The sequence below is a fragment of the Somniosus microcephalus genome, unplaced genomic scaffold, assembly GCF_052327205.1.
Source record: "Somniosus microcephalus isolate GS21.2 unplaced genomic scaffold, FLI_Smic_1.0 unresolved_chr1, whole genome shotgun sequence".
NCBI classification, from domain to species: Eukaryota; Metazoa; Chordata; class Chondrichthyes; order Squaliformes; family Somniosidae; genus Somniosus; species Somniosus microcephalus.
Window position 1 is genome coordinate 104,260,220 of NW_028225179.1, and position 9,082 is coordinate 104,269,301.

General features: G+C 42.4%; 1 pseudogene; it reads right to left on the reverse strand.

Annotated features, from left to right (window-relative positions):
* Positions 1-368: 368 nt before the first annotated feature.
* LOC147095680 (zinc-binding protein A33 pseudogene) lies at positions 369-3,253 on the reverse strand (annotated as a pseudogene).
* Positions 3,254-9,082: the final 5,829 nt, after the last annotated feature.

The window sequence follows — 9,082 nt, forward strand, 5'->3', positions numbered from 1 at the left end:
GCCGCCGCCGCCGCTCTGAGCTCTTTTACTGATGGTGAACAGCACTGTTGGAATTTACAACACCGACCCCGGATTCACGGTGGAATGACCAGGAGTGAAGTGTTCCAGATTGGACAGCTGATGCGAACGGCCAGGAGCTCACGTTGGAACCTTATCACTGTGCAGAGTAGCACATGTCCCAGTCCTTGATCACAGCCCAAGAGCTCAGTGCAAGGAACACTTACAATTCACCAGCCCAACAGTCTCAACCCCACCATTTGTTGCCAAGCCCCTTTCGCAGTGCTGTGTCCTGCTGTGTCTCGAAGTTACTGTGTGAGATGTGCAATATTCGCCCAGCATTGGACACATTCTCTCCGTACTCTTACACATCAGTTTAGGAACCTACTTTCAAAATGATGCCATTTAAGAGGAGCAGCATTTTTACCCTCATCGCACAATCCAGGATACAACAACGGAAAGAGTTTCTCAGTGAATGTGTCAGTGAAAGTGTAGAGATTGGAAAAATCATCAGCATTGTTAAAGGTCACCTGTCCTCCCTAATATTCCAGGAAAACTGCGATAGTCCCCGGAATTGCACTCGGGGTTAGTGGGACTAATGGGATTTCAACAGCTCTATCTTCATTCCCATTTCTCGGATGTACAATCCAGTATGCACGTTCAGGCCCCAGGTTTACCTCTACTTTCCTATTGGATGACTCTCTGCCAAACCCAAAGTGCACCCAGTCTTGCCCTCGACCTCCATTTCCCAGCAGTGTTTCCCTGATGTCAATCCCTGTGACCCCAGGACACAGGCAGCAGCATTGAATCGCTCCAGGTTATCAGGAAACAGTAATTCTCTGTTACTGAGCCGCACACTGGTCCAGTCCTCAGACAGGATAAGCATACGATGCGCTGTGCTTCACTCGAGGGTCAGTGAGGCTGGGATTGGGAGAAATAAACATGGCATCATGTTAAAAATTTTAGACAGAGGAAGGTGGACGGACACAGTTTAATACCTGATGTCTGTAGAACTGGACTCGGCAACAAAACCAAAATATCCGTATTAGTAAAAAGTGCAGACTGGGTACAGTATACAGTTAGATATATTCCTAGACTCCAGTATATAGAAACATAGAAACATAGAAGATAGGAGCAGGAGTAGGCCATTTGGCCCCTCGAGCCTGTTCCGCCATTTAATGAGATCATGGTTGATCATCCAAATTCAGTCCCCTGTCCCTGCTTTCTCCCCATTTCCCTTGATTCCTTTAGCCTTAAGAAATATATCTAACCCCTTCTTGAATATATTTAATAAGTTGGCCTCAACTGCCTTCTGTGGCAGAGAATTCCTCAGGTTCACCACTCTCTGGGTGAAGAAATTCCTCCTCATCTCAGTCCTAATTGGCTTACCCCTTATCCTTAGTTTGTGACCCCTGACTCTGGACTCCCCCACCATTGGGAACATCCTTCCTGGTTCTAGTCTGCCTAGTCCTGTTAGAATTTTATAAGTTTCAATGAGATCCTCTCATTCTTCTAAACTCTAGTGAATATAAGCCTAATCGACCCAGTCTCTGTTCATACGTCATTCCTGCCTTCCCAGGTATCAGTCTGGTGAATCTTTGCTGCACTCCCTGCATGGCAAGAACATCCTTCCTCAGATAAAGTGACAGAAACTGCACACAATACTAAAGGTGTAATCTTACCAAGGTCCTGTACAACTGCAGCAAGTCATCCTTGCTCCTGCACTCGAATCCTCTCGCTATGTAGGCCAACATACCATTTGCCTTCTTAACCGCCTGCTGCACCTGCATGCTTACCTTCAGCGACTGGTGCAAAAGGACACCCAGGTCTCGTTGAACTTCCCCTTCTCCCAATCTATTGCCGCTCAGATAATAGTTTATTTTCCTGTTTTTGCCTCCAAAGTGGATAACTTCGCATTTTTCCACATTATACTGCATCTGCCATGCATCTGCCCAATCACTCAACCTGTCCAAATCATACTGGAGTTTATCTGCATCCTCCTCACTGCACACACGCCCACCTAGTTTTGTTTCATCTGCAAACTTGGAGATATTACTTCCAGTTCCCTCATCTAGATCATTACATATATATTGGCCCAGAAATTCGGGTCTCCACGGGTGAGTATGCATGGGGTATTCACCCGTAAGCCCAATGGAAGTGCCGGTTTCCTGCATGCACGGTGCATGCGCGGGAAACCGCCACTTCCATTCCCCTGAAAGCAGGGGTTCAGAGGTCGATCACGTGCACAGGAGAGACTGCGTGTGCGCATCAAACTTCAGTTTTTTTTACAGCTTTTCCTGTGAGGGTAAGTCGCCAGAAGTTAGACATTTAAAAAGTAGGCGTAAGGCCTGCTTTTTAGAAGGTTAGTGGTGAATTAATTAAAATTAAAACATTTTTTCCACATGGTTATTATTTTTAAATACTTTAAAGAAAGGTAAGTTTATTTTTAGCACTGTTAGAAAATAAAATTACTTTTTTCAAAAATTTAAATTATTGTTAAAATCGTTATTTCATGTATTTTATAGTTTATTTAAAAAATGTGATTTTTACAAAATTCATTTGAACATTTAGTGATGTTTTGGGGCCCGTAGTATTTCTAAGTTTGACAGCACTTCCTGCCAGACTTATGAATGGAGCATTCCCTGCTCCGATTGGCTCCCCATGGCCCACGTGATCCCAGGGGACGCATCGAACTAACTGCACTCCTTGGATATGCAAGCACTGCGTGCAGGCAACTTGAGCAGGCCCAGGATTGGAATTCCACGGGGCCCCACAGCTCAACGGCTGGCGCACAAGATAAGTGCAGGTCGGGGGCTTGCACCCGCCGGAAGCACCCGACCCGAATTTCTGGGCCATTGTGAATATGCTGAACAGATATTACAGGGTCCCAGTTTGATCACTATCCAGTGTGTCCTTGGTCAGAGAGAAACACAATCAGCCGGTGTCGCAGTCAGATCATGGTCCAATAAGTCCTACTGGAAAGTGCAACTGTCTGGATGTCAAATAAGAAGATGTTCTGATGCCCTCATGCTTGAATCGCTCAATCTAAGGTCCCACATAAAGAATGGCCCCTTGAGTGAGGCTCCAAAGCTGCTGCCCCAGTGATGTGTACCCAGCAACAGGCAGCACCTTCAGGAGAGGGGGAAGAGAGCAGGACACTAGAAGAAGTGGACACAAAGCTGTGGACTTTCTTACCTGGGGAGATGATCTGTTTCATTTCCTTCCACACAGCGTAGCTTAACAGGCCTGGGAACATTGTGTATTAGAGACTTGCAGACAGCAGGATCTCTTCATCTTCACGCTTCTCTGCATCTTCACCTTCCTCACCCTTGTCTCAATCTTTTCCGTTCTTGCAGGACAGTTAATTAGAAACATCTCAATAAATGTACAGAAAAGTTAAGGTTGTAAATTTTAATGATGTATAATCAGTGGTTTTATTAAATGTGAAGGGATCAGGGTGAAGTTTTCACTGACGGGCTCCAGTGATGCGATACCACATCAGTTTCCCCCGGAATACACTAGACAGGGTTTCCTCTGCTGCTGAAGACTTTGAATGTTCACTGATCAGTTCCTTTTATTTCTGGTCTGTCATTTCCCAGTAACACAGAGCTTCTTTCTGGCCTGTGCGGCCCTGAGCTGGGGACAGTTGTGTTACATCCAACCTCTGCATCCCCTCGATAGGGAGACAACAGACTATGTAACAGCTCATGGACACTTCCAGGCAGCTCTGGGGGAACACGCACATGTGTAAACATCAGACGACAAGCGGATTAGGCTTATTTTGATGCCCATTCATTCAAATAGCTTCCTGTTGCTCGGTTTTTCATCAGAGCATTTGTTGCACGCGTGGGACTGCACCCCAACAAGTGACTTGTCTCAGGGATAGCACACTTGGGACTGTGCACCAGCCTGACACTGATTTAAGGGCAGGAGAGAAGGGGAGAAAACTGGATGGCGACAAACTTTAACCTGAACAATGAAACTTCTGTAACCTATAGGAGCTATTCGTATGTTGAATCGTATTAATAGATGCTGGTATGCACTGTTTGTCTTTTAACAACAGTGTTAAGGTTAGAGTGACAGGACAAGATCAATATCTCTTCCCTCAATCAGGCTCTCAGAACCAGGTGCCACGAAACACAGAGGGATTTCCAGCATTAATGGTATTCAACCCTGGTAACATCTGTAAAAACAGCTCTCAGTTATGCTGCCGACTACACCACAGTCAAACACGGGGAAGCCAAGGACTATGCACCTCTTTTTAAAGATATTAGACGAGTTCTCAGTGTCGGTGAAATGTTTTGTTTCAGCGAAGAGTGGACTGTCCTCTCAGTTCATTACTAACATTGAAAACAGCAAGATGTTTAATATTCTGCCTTCACTCTGGTTACAGTTATACTGCAGCCAGTGTGAGGTCCTGACAGTGTGGAACAGTCTCCTCGACACTCAGAGCTCAATCCTGACTGATATCTGTTTGACCTCAGTTATACCGCACATTGTGCATTGTTGATGGGGTTTGAGCTCTATTATAATGTGTAGTTTACACTTACAACAGCTTGGGAATTGGGTTATAAAGGGTCACCTTGAGAAAAAAGATACTGTCTCACTGCTCGCTGTCTACACAAAGGTTCAGTATGTTCTGCTAAAGTGACGTCAGTTCTTCTTCAATTCTTTTCAAGTCTTTCTCCATTGGTCGCAGATCTTCCTTCTTTGTCTCCTCAGCTCTTCGATTAAATGTTTTCCTTTGTTTTCAAGATATCGATGGATTTTGGCAAATTGTGTGGAGATGTCTTGCTCCAGGGGATTTGCTGAGATGGTTAGAGCGATAATGTAAGCAGCGAGTTGTTAAGTGGTGGCATTGTTTAAAGCTAACAGCAGTAATTCTCACATCCAGTGCTGAAATCTTCCCCTCCTGCTGCCGCTTTTGAATTTACTTTTAGTTTGCTTTCCCTCCTTCATGGAATCCAAGGCCGATTTCAAATGGTCTTAAAAATGGAACCAGTTCGCTCCATAACCTATTGCAATGTTTGCTGTTTATTCCTAAACTGTGGGGACAGCTGTTCAGGCTTTTAACCAGAAACTAGTGTTTATATTGTGTGTTAATCATTGAAAACTCCTAGAGAAACAGTTCCTGTGGGAATTCCAATGGTTAAAATGTCCAAACTTACTGCCGGGACTCTGAACTTACCACTTCGTGGCACTTTAGGACGACTTCCAATGTTAATCTAAATAGTGACCTGGCACATCTTCATGTTAAATCGACGCATGGTGCTGGTTATCTTATTCCCTGCAATTCACTCAAAATGCTTCCTGAAAAAATGTTTAGCTCCAATTTTCCCCTCGGTAACTGAAATTTCTAATTTCCAAAATAACTTTTTATGCAAACTGAAAATAAAATATTATTCACAAAAACATAAATATATGTATCCCATGTGTCTTTAAATGCCTTCATTAAAGTTTTCATTTGAAGGCCTCAGCCTCTCCCAAAAGCCTGGGCTTGGAGTTGATATTTTTGCCTGGAGGTTTGATTCTGTTCGCTGAATGCAAATTGTACAGTTTGCGCAAGCGTAGTGAACCCAATTTCACAGCGTGCATCAATACCATTCAGTCAGTTAAATGGATGGAATATTTTTATGCAGCTCCAGCAGTTTCTGTTGAGCTGTGTTTGTTTTTCAAAACGATATGAAGAGTAGCGAGAGGACACATTTCAAAAGCTTTAAGTTGAAACTTATATTGAGTAGAGAGAGAAACAGAGAGCTACAGAGAGAATCCCTGAGATTCCTGAGCACTGGAGGTGCTGTATTGTGTGAGGAGATACTGGGAATATCGGGAATGGTGTGAGCACCCACCAGGAATATGATTCCCATATAGTTATTCAACTTAGATATTGTAATAAAACTGATTATCATATAGTTATGTAAAGTACATATTATAAAGAAACTGATTCCCATATAGTCATTTAATTTACATATTATAACAAGTGTTTTCCATATAACTAATTAATGTAAATATTTTACATTAAATAAAAATAGGGAATAACGTTCATTGCAGTATTTAAGTTAAATCACTATAAGGAATCAGTTTAATTGCACTATTTAATTTAAATAATGATATGGGAATCCGTTTCATTACACTATTTACATTAACTAACTATATGGGAATCAGTTTAATTACACAATTTACATTAACTATCTATATGGGATTCAGTTTCATACAATATTTACATTAAATATCTATGAGGAATCAGGTTCATTACAGTTGCCTGGAATTTGTGGCCCTGATGATGGTGAGCTGGCAGTGTTCACCGTCATTCCACCTTTCAAACTGACTGCAAATTCGAGATTTGTTCGTGTGAAAATACTGAAGTTGTGGTTTGTCTCTCACTCCTCCGCCATAGGTCTGGGGAAAATTATAACTTTAAAATGGAGGCTATTAAATAAGTGGACAATTATAATAAACATCGCATTTTCCCTTTCATTGAAAACAATGATAGAGAAATCAGCTGAGATGCAACATTCGAACTCAATTCTAGACCATCCATATTACACTAACGTCCAATGTTAACTGAGCTCTTACTCTGGGAAAAGCCCGTGTTTCAGCAACTGTTACTTGTTATTCCTACATTCTTGCATCAAAGTGGAAATGATCAAATGATTAATAAGGTACAATGGAGTGATTGTATCAGCTGAGCATCTGTTCCAATTCAAAATTGGTAATAAAAATAAGTCAATAATTTTAATCTAACATCCGCAGAGGTGAACTCAGGCAATAGGATCTGCGGCCACTCACATCCCATGGCAAGTAAAATTGTGTGTGGTGCCAAACTGGTGGTCAATCAATCCATCAGTTTACCACCTGGTGGGTTATGTATATTACATAGAATATACAGCAGAGGAACGCGCAATCCAGCCCAACTTATTTGTGCTCGTGTTTCTACTCCACACAAGTTGTTCCCATTCTGTCTATCTCATCCCAGTCTTTCAGCATATTCCCTTTTCTCTCATGTAACCTTCTAACTTACTTTTGAAAGCATCCCAGATATTTGCATCAACCACTTCCTGTGGTAGCGAGTTCCACACCTTTACATCACTTCCTCCAAATAAATGGTGTTGCTATGGGAGCCCGCATAGGTCCTAGCTATAATAAAAACAGAAAATGCCGGAAATACTCATCAGGTCAGGCAGCATCTGTAGAGAGAGAAACAGAGTTAACATTTCAGGTTGATGATCCTTCGTAAGAACTGGATAAAGTTAGAGATGTAACAGGTTTTTAAGGAAGTGTAGGAGCAGGGAAAGTGGGGTGGGGAGGAAAGAACAAAAGGGAAGGTCTGTGATAGGATGGAAGGCAGGAGAGATTAAAGGACATAAGGGCCCTAGTTATGCCTGCCTTTTCATGAGATATGTGTAACATTCTTTGTTCCAGTCCTAATCAGGTCCCCTCCCTCAACTCTTTACCCAATACATTGATGACTGGATCTGTGCCATTTCCTGCTCACGCCCTGAACTGGACAATTTAATTCACTCTGCATCGAATTTTCACCCTTCCCTCAACTTCACATGGTCTATCTCCAATTCGTCCCTCCCTTCCTCGACTTCTCTGCTTCCATTTCTGGGGCTAGGCTTTCAACAGACATCCACTATGAGCCCACTGACTCCTGCAACTACCTGGACCACATTTCCTCCCACCCCGCTTCTTGTAAGGACTCTCTCCCATTCACCCTGTGTTCCTGCCTCTGTCGCATCTGTTCTGACGATGCTACCTTCCATACTAGTGCTTCTGGTATGTCTCCCTTTTTCTTCAACTGAGTACCCTCCTCTACCATGATTGACACAGCCCTTGACCATGTCCATTCCATTTCCCACACTTCTGCTCTCATCCCTTCACCACCCTCCCAGAACCATGATAGAGATCCCCATGTCCTCACCTTTCACCCCACCAGCCTCCATATTCAATGGATCATCCTTTGCCTTTTCTGCCACATCCAGCGTGATCCCACCACCAATCACATCTTCCCCTCCTTTGCCTTTCAGCATTGCAAAGGGACCACATTCACTGCGACGCCTTGATCCCCTGTGTAATTCCGAAATACACACAGTTAATATGCATGTTATATCTTTGAAGTAATTGTGAGTTTTACACAGTCACTTTATTTGTGAGATCAGTGCTATAATTCAGTTATTAACTCAGACAGTGTACCTCTGATATCATTGCTGTAATTCTGATATTTATACACTGAATGCAAGAGTGATATCAGTACTGTAATTCTGTTATTTTAAACACAGATTGTATCTGTGATATCAGTGCTGTAATTCTAATAATACACGCTGAACGTATCTGTGAAATTATTGCTTAAAATCTGATATTTAGCCAGTTACTGTACCTGTGATGATGCTGCTGTAATTCTGATATTAACTCACTGACTGTAACTATGATATCTGTGCAGTAATTCTGATATTTACACACTCCCTGTAGCTGTGATACCAGAGCTGTAATTCTGATATTTACACACTGCCTGCAGCTGTGCTATCAGGGCTGTAATTCTAATATTTATACACTGCCTGTAGCTGTGATATCAGATCTGTAATTCTGATTTTTACACACTGCCTCTAGCTGTGATATCAGTGCTGTAATTCTGATATATACACACTCCCTGTAGCTGTAATATCAGTGCTGTTACTTTGATATTTACACACTGCCTGTAGTTGTGATATCAGTGCTGTAATTCTGACATTTACACACTCCCTGTAGCTGTGATATCATTGCTGTTACTTTGTTATTTACACACTGCCTGTAGCTGTGATATCAGTGCTGTAATTCTGATATTTACACACTCCCTGTAGCTGTGATATCAGTGCTGTTACTTTGATATTTACACACTGCCTGTAGCCGTGATAGCAGTGCTGTAATTCTGATATTTACACACTGCCTGTAGCTGTGATATCAGTGCTATAATTCTGATATTTAAACACTGCCTGTAGCTGTGATTGTAGTGCTGTAATTCTGATATATACAGAGTGACTGTACCAGTGATATCTGTGCTGTAATTCTGATATATCTACACTGCCTGTAACAGTGATATCAGTGT